The 16,470-nt window shown below is 49.8% G+C and overlaps 1 long non-coding RNA gene across 1 annotated transcript in view; it reads right to left on the reverse strand.

The window, feature by feature from the left end:
- The window catches only part of LOC134966244 (uncharacterized), a 66,304-nt gene extending 65,972 nt beyond the window's left edge, over window positions 1-332 (reverse strand). Inside the window, exon 1 of the long non-coding RNA XR_010188609.1 lies at window positions 201-332. This is a non-coding gene — a long non-coding RNA (uncharacterized LOC134966244). The remainder of the gene's footprint in view (window positions 1-200) is intronic.
- Between the last annotated feature and the right edge of the window lie 16,138 nt (window positions 333-16,470).

The following is a 16,470-nucleotide window of genomic DNA, read 5'->3' on the forward strand; positions in this document are numbered from 1 at the left end:
GTTTCCCTACTCCTCTGCCTTTCCAGCTGCACTGACCTTGACCCCCTTATCTCTTTCCTCAGTTTCCTTTATTTGCACCCTCAAAGTTCCTGATTCCCCCAGCCCCTCTATCTCACACTTCCCTCTGCATTCCCAGTCTTTTCTCATGCCCCCGGAGTCCCCTCTAAATTCAGCCAACAAGACACAGACTGCCTGCAAACCTGTATAAGAAGCAACCTTTAGAGAGAGACTTCCCTTTCCTCATATAACATGCCCAGGTGCTTTCTCTGAGTCTGTGAGATCCTCCTCACTCCGTGTTCCAGCAGGGGTCAGAGGAGCATGTGACCGCTCTGCCAATCAGGAGCTCTTCTAATCAGCATGTGCCGAGCTCCTCCAATCACAGCTCGGCACATGCTCTTCTGACCCTGTTGCTAAGATCAGGGAGGAGACTGAGGCTCGGTCGGTACCACAGTGAGACTGTGAGTTACAGGGACTTCCCCTGCTGCTGTTCCGTGCTCTCACACAGTGAGTCACACGATCTAACAGCGGGGCTCCCATCCCTGTGCTGCCGGCGCCGCTGCTTGTTATGCAGTGTGTCAGGCGGCGCAGTGGTAGCCGGCAGCACAAGTAGCAGAGCGGGGAGAGCGCCTTCTTTGCAGACTGCTGAGCGGGTAGCGCCGGAGCTAAGCGCTCCCCTGCGCCTCTGTCATATTTGGGGGCGCCCCTCACTGAGATGCTATACTAGTCACTGTACCTCTCCTGACGGGGCTACTGCAGAGATCCCTTGTGTTATACCTTACAGGGAGCTCCGGTCCGACCTTCCGCTGTCACTCCCGGCCTGTACCACCTCTTTGGGGCTGGCTTGGCTAAGGTAGTACCGCCTGCTCATGTCACTCACTACTGGGGCCACCTCGCAGGTGGGCTGTCGTGGCTGGGGTGGTTCTATCTCTTACCGCACCTCCGGATCCTCACCTCTATACTTGGCCACAAGGAAGGGCAGGCAATCCGCGCCGGTCCCGCCTTGTCTCAGCCTGTAGCCGCCTCCCGATCGCTGCCTCTCCGTGTGGGTTGTACCTCCGGGATCTACCCTGCGACTCCCGCTTTCAAGCTCCTTACCACATACTGTATGGAGTTTAGCAACTGAACAGGTAAGTACCGAGGTCATCGTGTCTATCTGCGCTACCCCAGCTCACAGCGCGGCTTCCTCCTTGCTCTAGTCACCTCAGCACCCCTAACGGTCCGCAGATCTCCTATCTATCACCTCCGTTGGAGTACCCGCTAGTCGCTCTTTGCACGCACTGACTGATTCAAAACATCCCACAAGGAGAACCACCCTTTTTCCTAGGGTATGGATCCATCTCCTTGTCCAGTGCCCATACAGTCTTTAAAGTTCTCACCAAGTGGTTTGTTCCAACTCCCCTTTGTTACTCATACCTGCTCTCTATGAGAGTAAATGTACATCTACTTTAATTTCCCTCTATGAGGGATATTCTTAAATTATAAACCTTCACAACACTAAATATTCATACTTAGATATATACACATACAGTTTTTTATTGTTGTTTTAATCCAGCACCCACGCAGTGGATAACCAGAGTGTCACATACCTCCCTGCTTGAAACATACAGTACGTGTCCTCATGCATCTTGTTAATTTCACCATAAACAGATTTCAAACCATGTTCAACAGTTACATGAATACACATATTTTCAACTCATCTTAGAACCTCTAGCGTAACTTCAGATACATTACTTAGTAACATTTCAACATCTGTATCGAAGTGGCAACACGCTCTGAGCTTCTCAACACAACATGCAAATCTGTTACATTATGACCATCTATATTTGTTACATTTGTTTTCATCACATCAGACTATGCTACTCCTGGCACATTAGCAGATTCTTTACTAACAGAAACTCCTATATTAAGCTATAGTACACTATAGTACACGGGCCAGAGCAGTCTCATTATATTCCTGGGATTTTCAAGGTCAAAATCTGTAGGTGAACTCGATCTCTCTGCTTTTTTTCTTTCTCTGGCATCCATAAGGGATACTGGGGTTTACTTAATACGATGGGGTATAGAAGGGGTCCAAAGGAGCTTGTATACTTTACATTTCTTCAACTGGGTGTGCTGGCTCCTCCCCTATATGCCCCCTCCCACAGGCAGTTTAGAAAAAAAGTGCCCTCAGGAGAGGATGCAGATCTCTGCAGCTCCAGAGTAATTTTCTTCAGCACTGCACCTTGGTGGTCACAATCGCAGTACGCCGCACACCCTTAACATAGTCTGAAGGTGAGAAGAGTGGTGAGTACAAACCGGGGGCCCCGGTGTTTGGTGTGGCAAAACGCGTATGGGACACTCCATGGGGACACCCATGTACACTGGCAGCGGAAGTGCAAACTAGCAGCCTCTGTGTGTTTGCACAGTGTAAGGTGACTTTGCCAGTATAAATATTCTATGTCGCTCCGGCGCCATTACAGGGGGCAGAGCTTACTCAGTGCGGGACCAGCAGCATATTGGCACCTTCCTCTGCCCAGTGCTGCAGCAGCAAGGATACACAGCTCCTCCAGGCACTCCGGGATACACAGGAAACTGGTACAGGGGTGTACAACAAGGGGGAGAGCCGCTATTGCACAGAATCTGGCGTCCTACATAGGGCATTTAATCCAGTTTACACTGTGATATAGATATATTCAGCCTGCAGTTTTCCATAGTCTGACAGGCTGGGGTGTGCTGTATCCCTCTCACTCTGGTGTGGAGACTGGGGGGAGGGTCCGGAGCCATCCTGGCTCGGCGCCATTAAAACTATGATGGCAGATATGTCATCCCAGCTCAATGCTAATAAACAGACAACACAACAACTACAACAGGCTGTTGCAGACCTGGCTGCTAAGGCTGATGAAAGGCAGCTTCCCCCTGCTAGTGCAGGGCCACTTAAACGTGGACTCCCTGTTCTACTCTCAGTCTCTGATGAGGATATTCAGGAGGAGGGGAAGGAATTGGAGACTGATATAGAAGATTCTACTTCCACACAGGGTATTGAGCCCCTCATTCTTGCTATCAGGGATGTGTTAAAAATCTCCTTGGAAGCCGCTGCTGCACCGCAGTCGTTCTTTCTAGCACAGAAAAAGCTCAGTATCCCTTTCCCTGATTCTCCAGACCTAGATGAGGTTTTTAAACAAGCCTGGAAAGAGCCTGAGAAAAGATATCAGGTTACCAGGAGGTTTTTACGCTCTTTCCCATTTACACCCGAAGGTAGGAAACATTGGGAAGAACCCCCAGCCGTAGATTTCTCAGTCTCCCACCTCTCTAAGAAAGTGGTATTGCCTGCACCTGGGTCTTTTCAGCTCAAGGACCCTGGGGATAGGAATATAGAAACTACACTGAAGTCTATTTACACAGTAGCTGGCATATCACAAAGACCTGTGATTGCGGGTTGTTGGATGTCTAATACCATCCATACCTGGGTGACTCAAATTCAGGAGGGACTGGTGAGGGATATGCCTTTGGTCACTATGGTTACCCTCATCAAACACATTCAAGACACTGCCCGTGTGATGTGTGTCTCTTAAGGAGATAGGTACAATTAATGCTAGAACTACTACCATGGCAGTGTCGGCGCGCAGAGCTTTGTGGCTGCGTCAGTGGACTGTGGATGCGGATTCCAAGCGGATTATGGAGTTTCTCAGTGGAGTGGCTCTTCGGGGCTGAGTTGGATACATGGATTTCTAAGGTTACAGCAGGGAAATCCATGTTTATCCCCTCTGGGGCCCCGCCGGCTAGGCGTTCCTACTCGGGCTGTCTACTTGGTCTTTTATGAGGATAGAGCTGAGCTCAGGACTAGACAGCAGTTCCTGCCGAAGGTTGTCTCTGCTTTCCACTTGAATCAAATTATTGTAGTCCTATCCAGTTTTGGTACATCTGATCCTCCGGAGTCGTTAGATGCTGTGAGAGCCTTGAAGATCTATGTCAAGAGGATGTCTCGACTCAGAAAGACTTGATTCCTTGTTCGTGCTATATGATGCGCACAAAAAAGGTTGACCTGCTTCTAAACAGTCCATTGCTCGTTGGATTAGGTTGACTATCCAACAGGACTATGTTTCGGCAGACTTACCCGTTCCACAGTCTCTGAAGGCCCACTCTACATGATCAGTGGGGTCTTCCTGGGCGACTGCCCATGGAGTCTCAGCCTTGCAACTATGCCAAGCTGCTACCTGGTCAGGGAAGAACACCTTTGTGAAGTTCTACAAGTTTGATACCCTGGCCAAAGTTGATACTCTGTTTGGACAGGCAGTTCTGCAGATGTTGCCGCCCGTTCTGGATGTTATGGAACGTCCCCATCGTATTAAGTAAACCACAGTATCCCTTATGGATGCCAGAGAAAATGAGATTTTAATACCTACTGGTAAATCCCTTTCTCGTAGTCTATAAGAGATACTAGGCTCCCCATTAGTGCGTTGACTTTTCTGCAGATTCTATCTTTTCATATGCTACCTGTTCAGCTGTTGCTGTTTTGTTCCAGCTGTTGCTGGTTGTTTTATGTTATGTTGTGCTGGTGTGTGAATCTTACCACTCCTTGTTGTTCTGTTCTTTCTCTTAAATATGTCCTTTCTCCTATTTCTCTAACGTCCTAGTGGATGCTGGGACTCCGTCAGGACCATGGGGAATAGCGGGCTCCGCAGGAGACAGGGCACATCTAAATAAAGCTTTTAGGATCACATGGTGCGTACTGGCTCCTCCCCCTATGACCCTCCTCCAAGCCTCAGTTAGGTTTTTGTGCCCGTCCGAGAAGGGTGCAATCTAGGTGGCTCTCCTAAAGAGCTGCTTAGACAAAGTTTTTTTAGGTTTAAATCTCAGTGAATCCTGCTGGCAACATGATCACTGCATCGAGGGACTTAGGGGAGAGATTTCCAACTCACCTGCGTGCAGGATGGATTGGAGTCTTAGGCTACTGGACACTTAGCTCCAGAGGGAGTCGGAACACAGGTCATCCTGGGGTTCGTCCCGGAGCCGCGCCGCCGACCCCCCTTACAGACGCTGAAGATCGGAGGTCCGGAAAGCAGGCGGCAGAAGACTCCTCAGTCTTCATGAAGGTAGCGCACAGCACTGCAGCTGTGCGCCATTGTTGCTACACGTCTCACTGATTCAGTCACGGAGGGTGCAGGGCGCTGCTGGGGGCGCCCTGGGCAGCAATATTAAATACCTTTAGTGGCGAAAAATACATCACATATAGCCATTAAGGCTATATGTATGTATTTAACCCAGGCCAGTTTTCTTAAAACCCGGGAGAAAAGCCCGCCGAAAAAGGGGCGGAGCTTATTCTCCTCAGCACTCAGCGCCATTTTCCTGCTCAGCTCCGCTGGTGAGGAAGGCTCCCAGGATTCTCCCCTGAACTGCACTACAGAAACAGGGTAACAAAGAGAAGGGGGGCATAATTTGGCGATATTGATATATTAAAAGCGCCTATATCAAAAACAACACCTTCTAGGGTTGTTTATATACATTTATAGCGCTTTTGGTGTGTGCTGGCAAACTCTCCCTCTGTCTCCCCAAAGGGCTAAGAGGGTCCTGTCTTCGATTAGAGCATTCCCTGTGTGGCTGCTGTGTGTCGGTACGTGTGTGTCGACATGTATGAGGACGATGTTGGTGTGGAGGCAGAGCAATTGCCGGTAATGGTGATGTCACCCCCTAGGGAGTCGACACCGGAATGGATGGCTTTAGTTATGGAATTACGTGATAATGTTAGCACATTACAAAAGTCAGTTGACGAAATGAGACGTCCGGAAAACCAGTTAGTACCGGCTCAGGCGTCTCAGACACCGTCAGGGGCTGTAAAACGTCCCTTACCTCAGTCAGTCGACACGGGTACCGACACAGATGAATCTAGTGTCGACGGTGAAGAAACAAACGTATTTTCCAATAGGGCCACACGTTATATGATCACGGCAATGAAGGAGGCTTTGCAGATCTCTGATACTGCTGGTACCTCAAAAAGGGGTATTATGTGGGGGGTGAAAAAACTACCTGTAGCTTTTCCAGAATCAGAGGAATTGAATGACGTGTGTGATGAAGCGTGGGTTAACCCAGATAGAAAACTGCTAATTTCCAAGAAGTTATTGGCATTATACCCTTTCCCACCAGAGGTTAGGGCGCGCTGGGAAACACCCCCTAGGGTGGATAAGGCGCTCACACGTTTATCAAAGCAAGTGGCGTTGCCGTCTACTGATACGGCCGCCCTCAAGGATCCAGCAGATAGGAGGCTGGAAACTACACTGAAGAGTATATACACACATACTGGTGTTATACTGCGACCGGCAATAGCCTCAGCCTGGATGTGCAGTGCTGGGGTAGTGTGGTTGGATTCCCTGACTGAAAATATTGATACCCTGGATAGGGACAGTATTTTATTGACTCTAGAGCAATTAAAGGATGCGTTTCTTTATATGCGAGATGCTCAGAGGGATATTTGTACTCTAGCATCAAGGGTAAGCGCGATGTCCATATCTGCCAGAAGAAGTTTATGGACGCGACAGTGGTCAGGTGATGCGGATTCCAAAAGGCATATGGAAGTATTGCCATATAAAGGAGAGGAATTATTTGGGGTCGGTCTTTCGGACCTGGTGGCCACGGCAACTGCCGGCAAATCCACTTTTTTACCTCAGACCCCCTCCCAACAGAAAAAGACACCGTCTTTTCAGCCGCAGTCCTTTCGCTCCTATAAAAACAAGCGACCAAAAGGACAGTCTTATCTGCCGCGAAGCAGAGGAAAGGGTAAGAGAGGGCAGCAAGCAGCCCCTGCCCAGGACCAGAAGCCCGCCCCGGGTTCTACAAAGCCATCAGCATGACGCTGGGGCTTTACAAGCGGACTCAGGAGCGGTGGGGGGTCGACTCAAGATTTTCAGCAATCAGTGGGCTCGCTCACAAGTGGACCCGTGGATCCTGCAGATAATATCTCAGGGTTACATGTTGGAGTTCGAAAGGTCTCCCCCTCGCCGGTTCCTAAAGTCTGCTTTACCAACGTCTCCCTCAGAAAGGACGTCGGTATTGGAAGCCATTCACAAGCTGTATTCTCAGCAGGTGATAGTCAAGGTACCCCTCCTACAACAGGGAAAGGGGTATTATTCCACACTATTTGTGGTACCGAAGCCAGACGGTTCGGTAAGACCTATTCTAAACCTGAAATCCTTGAACCTGTACATACAAAAATTCAAGTTCAAGATGGAGTCACTCAGAGCAGTGATAGCGAATCTGGAGGAAGGGGACTTCATGGTGTCCCTGGACATAAAAGATGCTTATCTGCATGTCCCAATTTACCCCTCACACCAAGGGTATCTCAGGTTCGTGATACAAGACTGTCATTATCAGTTTCAAACGCTGCCGTTTGGTTTGTCCACGGCTCCTCGGGACTTTACCAAGGTAATGACCGAAATGATGGTTCTTCTACGAAGAAAAGGCGTATTAATTATCCCTTACTTGGACGATCTCCTGATAAGGGCAAAGTCCAGAGAACAGCTGGAAGTCGGTGTAGCACTAACCCAGGTAGTGCTTCAGCAACACGGGTGGATTCTGAATCTTCCAAAATCTCAATTGACCCCGACAACACGTCTGCTGTTCCTGGGAATGATTCTGGACACGGTTCAGAAAAAGGTGTTTCTCCCGGAGGAGAAAGCAAGGGAGTTATCCGAACTTGTCAGGAACCTCCTAAAACCAGGAACTGTGTCAGTACATCAATGCACAAGAGTCCTGGGAAAGATGGTGGCTTCTTACGAAGCAATTCCATTTGGCAGATTCCATGCACGAACATTTCAGTGGGATCTGCTGGACAAATGGTCCGGATCGCATCTGCACATGCATCAGCGGATAACACTGTCACCAAGAACAAGGTTGTCTCTCCTGTGGTGGTTGCAGAGTGCCCATCTGTTAGAGGGCCGCAGATTCGGCATACAGGACTGGGTCCTGGTGACTACGGATGCCAGCCTACGAGGCTGGGGAGCAGTCACACAGGGAAGGAACTTCCAGGGCGTGTGGTCAAACCTGGAGACGTCCCTTCACATAAATATACTGGAGCTAAGAGCGATCTACAATGCTCTAAGCCTGGCAAAACCGCTGCTTCAGGGTCAGCCGGTGTTGATCCAGTCGGACAACATCACGGCAGTCGCCCACGTAAACCGACAAGGCGGCACGAGAAGCAGAAGAGCAATGACAGAAGCGGCAAGGATTCTGCGCTGGGCGGAAAATCATGTCATAGCACTGTCAGCAGTGTTCATCCCGGGAGTGGACAACTGGGAAGCAGATTTCCTCAGCAGACACGACCTTCACCCGGGAGAGTGGGGACTCCATCCAGAAGTCTTCCACATGATTGTGAACCGTTGGGAAAAACCAAAGGTGGACATGATGGCGTCTCGCCTCAACAAAAAATTGGACAGATATTGCGCCAGGTCAAGAGACCCTCAGGCAATAGCTGTGGACGCTCTGGTAACACCGTGGGTGTACCAGTCAGTGTATGTGTTCCCTCCTCTGCCTCTCATACCAAAGGTACTGAGAATTATACGGAAAAGGGGAGTAAGAACAATACTAGTGGCTCCGGACTGGCCAAGAAGAACTTGGTATCCGGAACTTCAAGAGATGCTCACGGAGGATCCGTGGCCTCTACCTCTAAGAAGGGATCTGCTTCAGCAGGGACCTTGTATGTTCCAAGACTTACCGCGTCTGCGTTTGACGGCATGGCGGTTGAACGCCGGATTCTAAAAGAAAAGGGCATTCCAGAGGAAGTTATTCCTACCTTGATGAAGGCTAGGAAGGAAGTGACTGTACAACATTATCACCGCATTTGGCGAAAATATGTTGCGTGGTGTGAGGCCAAAAAGGCCCCAACGGAAGAATTTCAATTGGGTCGATTCTTACATTTCCTGCAAGCAGGATTGTCTATGGGCCTAAAATTAGGGTCCATTAAAGTTCAAATTTCGGCCTTATCAATCTTCTTCCAGAAGGAATTGGCGTCAGTTCCTGAAGTACAAACTTTTGTCAAAGGTATACTACATATACAACCCCCAATGGTGCCTCCAGTGGCACCGTGGGATTTGAACGTAGTTTTGAATTTTCTCAAATCTCATTGGTTTGAGCCTCTAAAATCGGTAGATTTAAAATACCTTACATGGAAGGTAACCATGTTATTGGCCCTGGCTTCAGCCAGGAGAGTTTCAGAGTTGGCGGCTTTATCGTACAAAAGCCCATATCTGATTTTCCATTCGGACAGGGCAGAACTGCGGACACGTCCTCATTTTCTCCCTAAGGTGGTTTCGGCTTTTCACTTGAACCAGCCTATTGTGGTGCCTGCGGCTACTAGCGACTTGGAGGACTCCAAGTTACTGGACGTTGTCAGAGCATTAAAAATATATATTTCAAGGACAGCTGAAGTCAGAAAATCTGACTCGTTGTTTATATTGTATGCACCCAACAAGATGGGTGCTCCTGCGTCTAAACAGACGATTGCACGTTGGATCTGTAGCACAATCCAATTTGCACATTCTGTGGCAGGCCTGCCACAGCCTAAATCTGTAAAGGCCCACTCCACAAGGAAAGTGGGCTCATCTTGGGCGGCTGCCCGAGGGGTCTCGGCATTACAACTTTGCCGAGCAGCTACGTGGTCAGGGGAGAACACGTTTGTAAAATTTTACAAATTTGATACTCTGGCTAAGGAGGACCTGGAGTTCTCTCATTCGGTGCTGCAGAGTCATCCGCACTCTCCCGCCCGTTTGGGAGCTTTGGTATAATCCCCATGGTCCTGACGGAGTCCCAGCATCCACTAGGACGTTAGAGAAAATAAGAATTTACTTACCGATAATTCTATTTCTCATAGTCCGTAGTGGATGCTGGGCGCCCATCCCAAGTGCGGATTGTCTGCAATGTTTGTACATAGTTATTGTTACAAAAATCGGGTTATTACTATTGTTGTGAGCCATCTTTTCAGAGGCTACTTCATTTGTTGTTATCATACTGTTAACTGGGTTCAGATCACAAGTTGTACGGTGTGATTGGTGTGGCTGGTATGAGTCTTACCCGGGATTCAAGATCCTTCCTTATTGTGTACGCTCGTCCGGGCACAGTACCTAACTGAGGCTTGGAGGAGGGTCATAGGGGGAGGAGCCAGTACGCACCATGTGATCCTAAAAGCTTTATTTAGATGTGCCCTGTCTCCTGCGGAGCCCGCTATTCCCCATGGTCCTGACGGAGTCCCAGCATCCACTACGGACTATGAGAAATAGAATTATCGGTAAGTAAATTCTTATTTTTACTTGACTGCCTGTGGGAGGGGCATAGAGGAGGAGCCAGCACACCCACTTGAAGAAATTTAAAGGGCACAGGCTCCTTTGGACCCCTTCTATACCCCATCATATTAAGTAAACCCCAGTATCCCTCGTGGACTACGAGAAAGGGATTTACAGATAGGTATTAAAATCTAGTTTTTATTTCCAAGAGCATAAATCTATCTTGTACCTTTCTTTAGGTGGTTCTTAATAAAATTAATTCATGGAGTTACACTTTTATTTATATCTAATGGGTTGAAATCCCTTTATGCCTCTTTCCCAAGGGTCTTGATGCTGTTGTGCCACTTCACTTGCACTGATAATAGTGTATTTTTCCTTGGGGACTCCATACTTGGCTAGAACTGATATTATGGGTTTCTTGTGCATAACACAGGGTTCATCAGGCACAGCACATGTCAGCTTTTGTATTACAGGATCCTGGCGGTTCTGTTCTAGAGATCCAAGCTTCTCTACCCAGGGGTGTAGTGGCAACCCCTCCCACGTCTTCTCTGCAATCAGTAACACGGTGAGGTGGTTGATTAGGATAAGAAACTTTTGGATCAGTATTATTCATTCTGAATTTATTCTGAGATGATGGATCTTGCAAAGGTTGAGAACTGATTGCTCCTTGTGTGCTCTGTTAACTTATTCCACATTGTTCTGAATAACTGGGATTTTGTTGTTGGTATTCATCGGATCTCTGTACAAACTCTAGCGGGTAAGGACACATCCGATAAATCTGTGATTGGCTCGTGCTTTCAATCACATTTTCTACTTTTTTGTGCTCCTCTACATCTTTGTGATATCTGCAAGATGGTAGGTAATTTCATGAATAACTTCTGCGGCAGGGACAGCACCAAGAGCTTCTTTGATTTGGGGCATATTTGCTGCCTTGAACTGGTACACCACCGGGACCAGCAGGGACGTGCAGTCAGGGGAGGCAGTGCCTCCCCTGTCATTAATGATTAAAATAATATACAGAAGATACTTATGACACATATTCTGTGTCATAAGTATCTGCTTTAGATTATCGTAATCATTATCCCTGTTTAAATGTGTTTGGGAGGCACCGATTGTGGTGCCTCCCGTTGTGAATGGGGAAAGGTGTGGGAGCGAGGGGCGGGCGCAGGCCGGGCCTAGCCATGAGCATTAAAAGCCTATTGGAAATACATGGGAAAGTGCCACCAGTAGAGCTGCCGCTTTTATACAGGGACGTGCTTTCAACTCATGAAAGCATGCCCCTGTCAGTGAGGCAACAGTGATTGGCCAGCGGATCCGTCACTGGATCCGCTGTCATCACTGTGTGGGTGCGGCGAAGGGGCGGGTGGCGGTGGCGGTGGCGGCAGAGGTGTGGGAGGCTGTAGGTGGTGGAGGTGTGGGTGGTGGTGAGAGTATTAGTGGCAGGCAGGGATACGAGATCCCTGCCTGTCATTCTGCAGAGTTTGGCAGCGGAGTGGTACCAATTTCAAAAATGGCGCCTCAGCATCATTTTTTAAATTCAAGATGGCTGCCGCGAGCCAATTACGGCTTGCTGTGTCATCGCCCTGCCCCCTCCGGCTCACTTATATAAGTCAGCGCGAGGCATTGGCATCAGTCCGACGGCAGAGGAGCAGAGAAGAGCTCCTGAAGACAGAAGACGCCGGAAGTCCTGAATGGGCGGCGGCTATGCAAAAGAGCTAAACAGCTGCCGCCCACCAGGTGAAGACGCTGGAAGCCCTTGGGAAGGCGGCGGCCATACAAAAGAGCTTAAAGGTCACCAACCCCCAGGTGAAGACGCCAGAAGCCCAGGGAAGGCGGCAGCCATGCAAAAGAGCTTAAAGGCCGCTGCCTCCCAGGTGAAGATGCCGGAAGCCCTGGGGAGGCAACGCCCCCCCAGGTGAAGACACCGGAAGGCCTGGGGAGGTGGCGGCCATGCAAAAGAGCTTTAAGGCTGCTGCCCCCAGGTGAAGACCCTGACTAATAAACTTTTTTTCAAAGGTGGTGTGGTGTTTTTATTTTAATATTTTCTTTACAGGTGGACTACAGGTGCCCTTTATGTCCGGGCATGCTGGCACTTGTGGTTCTCCAAGTGCCAGCATGCTGGGGCAGGCTTGCTGGGACCTTTAGGCCAGCTGTAAAGAACAATATTAACAATGAACCCCGCACACACCGCCACCAGGAGTGCTGGGCACAGCACTGGGCTATCAGCCTAGTGCTGGTTATTGCTCGGAATGGGGGACCCCATTTGTATTTTTTGGGGTCCCCACTTCTGAGGAATTCCAGCCTTGGGCTGACTAGTTTGGGGGGCAGATTAATGTTATGGCAGGGGGACCCCACACTGAGTGCCTATCCTGCTATGGCATTATCCCCCCTGGCTGGTTCTGCCTGGTACTGGTTTTAACAATGTATGGGGGACTACACTTTTTTTCCCACTCTATGGGGGAGAGGGAGGAGGAGGATGGTTAGCTGCCAGTGCCTCCCCAGCCACTGACCTCACAGCACGCCACTGGGGACCAGTGACATTTGCTGCCTGTAAGCCTTTTGCTCCTTGAACGACATCGAACTCTGCAATCTCTCCATCTCTAAGGGGTCTATTCATGTAAGAATGCGATGTTTATGTTTAACTTATCACTAAACATCGCATTCTTATTTCAGGGTTTTTTTCAGATTTTTAACGCAATTCATTAATACTTACCAGTTCCCTGATGCGATGCGGTATCCGGCTGTTCCGCGATCCCGGTTTCCTCAGTCTTCTCTCTTCATACCGCGGCTGGGATCTTCTGCACATGCGCAGTGTCCCCCCCTTCCTCCAGGTGTCATCTGCGCATGCGCCGGGGAAACGAGACCTCCAGCGGCGGGCAAGGGCAGCAAGGAGGAGGTGACCCGGCATATGCAAATGCATATGCCCTAGGCTCCTCTGATTGGCTCTTGTCACGGAAGGGGGCGGGGAGAAGGCAGGAGACGGACGTCTTCACTGCTCTTCTCCTGTACAAGCCTCCCCATCGCCTGTCTGAGATGGCAATGGGGTCTTGCGAAGGGTAACGGAAAGCTGGGCTTTCCGTTCCTACATGAATTGCAGTCACCATACAAACGTATGGTGATGCGATTCAGCCACAGAGCGGGGGTGCCGCTGGGGAAGTCAGGGACTTCTCCATGGTAACCCGCTCTGTGAATTGCGGTAAGCAGAGAAAAGCCCTGTTTACCGCAAAACAGGGCTTTTCTCTGCTGCATGAATAGACCCCTAAGTCTTTGATAAAACTTTCGTGGGTTGTTATTTTGGATCGCAGTGTAATGTACAAAGATGTCTTGGTTTGTGTCCTACCGAGTAATAAATCCACATCCTTTTTTCACATGGAACCAGATGACCTGGCCCACAACGTTGCTTGTGTAAACTTGAGGATCAAAATATGACATGGCGGTCACCTCACTGTTATGAACCACAAGCAGTGTTTCATTCCTGTTCGCTTTCTGTTCATGAATTTTATGTTATAGGTCTGGTTGCATGCCAGGATTTCCATTGTACTTGTTTAGAAGACTCTTGTTGGCCGCCGGTGGTGAGTCTGTGTAACTGCAGCCTGTTTTCTATGTGTTTAGACTCACTTGCAGGTATTTTGGCAATTACCTTGTGCCTGGCTTCCAGCCATCCTGATTGGGGCGTGTTCACTTATTACCCAGCTAGCTCTGCAGTTCAGGGCTGGTGATAAACGTTTTGTTATGATACCTGTATGTTCCTGGTTGTTTCATGTCCAGTATTGTATCTGTGTCCAGGTCCTGTTTGCCAGTTAATTCTGTATCCTGAGTCCTGGTGTCTGGAGCCTGATCATTGGAATTCTCATCCAGCCTTCCAGTCCTGTTGTCCTGTATCTGCAGCCTTGGGGTTCCTGTTCCTTCAGCATGCACCTTTACCGGTGTTGTGAGTAGCGGCTCTGCCACACCTTATGGCTGTGGCCGTATTTGTTCTTATTTTCTGGCTTTTGTGTTTCTCTGCGGAGGTTTCCGCTATTGCTGTCCTCACCGAATTACGACGGTGTCGTGTTTGGTATTCGGGCACATTATCTTGGTTCAGTGGCGGAACAAGCAAGCGGTGGGCCCAGGTGCGACAAAATGCTTTGGGCCCCCCCCATCCAAGTCCACCCCGGGGGCAGTGCGCGCCGTAGGCGCGCGCAAAAATACATAGTGGCGTGGCTTCGTGGGGAAGGGGTGTGGCCACAAAATAATACCAACACAGTAGTCTCCATTATTCAAATTACGCCGCACAGTAGCACCACTACACCAGGTAGAGACCCTTTTACACCTTACAGCGAACAGATTCCTCTTTTTACACATTACAGCAGACAGCGTGCCCTTTTTACACATAACGGCAGACAGCGTGCCCTTTTTACACATAACGGCAGACCGCGTGCCCTTGTTACACATTACGGCAGACAGCGTGCCCTTTTTACACATTACGGTAGACAGCGTGCCCTTGTTACACATTACGGCAGACAGCGTGCCCTTGTTACACATTACGGCAGACAGCGTCCCCATTTTTACACATTACGGCAGGCAGATTCCTCCTTTTTACACATAGCAGCAGGCAGATTCCCCATTTTTACACATAGCGTCAGGCAGCCCCCCTTTTTTACACATTACGGCAGGCAGATTCCCCATTTTTACACATAGCGTCGGGCAGATTACCCCTTTTTACACATAACGGCAGACCGCGTGCCCTTGTTACACATTACGGCAGACAGCGTGCCCTTTTTACACATTACGGCAGACAGCGTGCCCTTGTTACACATTACGGCAGACAGCGTCCCCATTTTTACACATTACGGCAGGCAGATTCCCCTTTTTACACATAGTGGCAGGCAGTCCCCCCTTTTTACACATTGCGGCAGGTAGTCCCCCCTTTTTACACATTGCGGCAGGCAGTCCCCCCTTTTTACACAGTGCGGCAGGCAGTCCCCCCTTTTTACACATTGCGGCAGGCAGTCCCCCCTTTTTACACATTGCGGCAGGTAGTCCCCCCTTTTTACACATTGCGGCAGGCAGTCCCCCCTTTTTACACATTGCGGCAGGTAGTCCCCCCTTTTTACACATTGCGGCAGGCAGTCCCCCCTTTTTACACAGTGCGGCAGGCAGTCCCCCATTTTTACACATTGCGGCAGGTAGTCCCCCCTTTTTACACATTGCGGCAGGCAGGCACAAGAAAGAAAGAAGGAAAGAAAAAGAAAGAAAGAAAGAAAGAAGAATTATACTTACCCTCAGGCTCCTCGGTGCAGCTGCGTCAGACGACGATTCCCGGGCAGTAGAGAATGAGGAGGAGGGAGCCGGAGGACGGAGCCGCAGCAGCGCTTTGTTACTGGTGGAGGCGCTGCTGCTGCTGCCCCTCTGCTTCCCTATAGGCTGTTCTCGGAAGACAGCCTATAGGGAAGCAGAGGAGCAGCAGCAGCAGCGCCTCCACCAGTAACAAAGCGCTGCTGCGGCTCCGTCCTCCGGCTCCCTCCTCCTTCCCCCGTCTGTACCGCTGCTCAGCTCCTATCTCCGGGCGGCTGTGCGCTGCGGGCAGCGGTTGCCTGCAGCGCACAGCGGCATGTAATGAGTCAGTTTGACTCATTACATGCTTGGGCCCCTGGACAGAGGCGGGCCCCAGTGCAGTGCACTGCCTGCACTGCCGGTAGTTCCGCCTCTGTCTTGGTTACAGTTTGTCTTGGCGGCCGCACCGCACATACCTTTGTTGTTGTGTTCAGTAGTTCCCCCTATCTCTGTGTTTCTGTTTCAGTTAGAGGTTCCCCTTGTTCTCACCCTGTCTCGGTTTACGCCTTGTCTCCAACTAAGACCGGGGGGCATCGGAGTTGGGCAGACCTAATCCGCCCTGCAAGCGCGGCTGCCGTGGGCCCAAGCAAACATAGTCTCACAGGCGTAGACCGACCACGTAGGGGAGACAACGGAGTCAGGGTTTTTGTAGGGTTTGCTGCTGAACTCAGTTCCTACTGCAGCATCACGTTCCTGTACTTGGGGCTCATTCACCCTGTCTCTGGAGTACCAAGTACAGTGAATGTAACACTCACACCCACTTATATGACATTGTGGGACCACCTTTTAGTGATAGAATCTATGCCGATTGTTCCTCCAGAGGCTCATTCTCCAACCTCGGGGTATTGGCATTTAAAGACCCTTTCTGTCGACACAGCCGCTCTATATGGCCACTGCAGTTACACCT

The sequence above is a fragment of the Pseudophryne corroboree genome, chromosome 10 (assembly GCF_028390025.1).
Source record: "Pseudophryne corroboree isolate aPseCor3 chromosome 10, aPseCor3.hap2, whole genome shotgun sequence".
NCBI lineage: Eukaryota > Metazoa > Chordata > Amphibia > Anura > Myobatrachidae > Pseudophryne > Pseudophryne corroboree.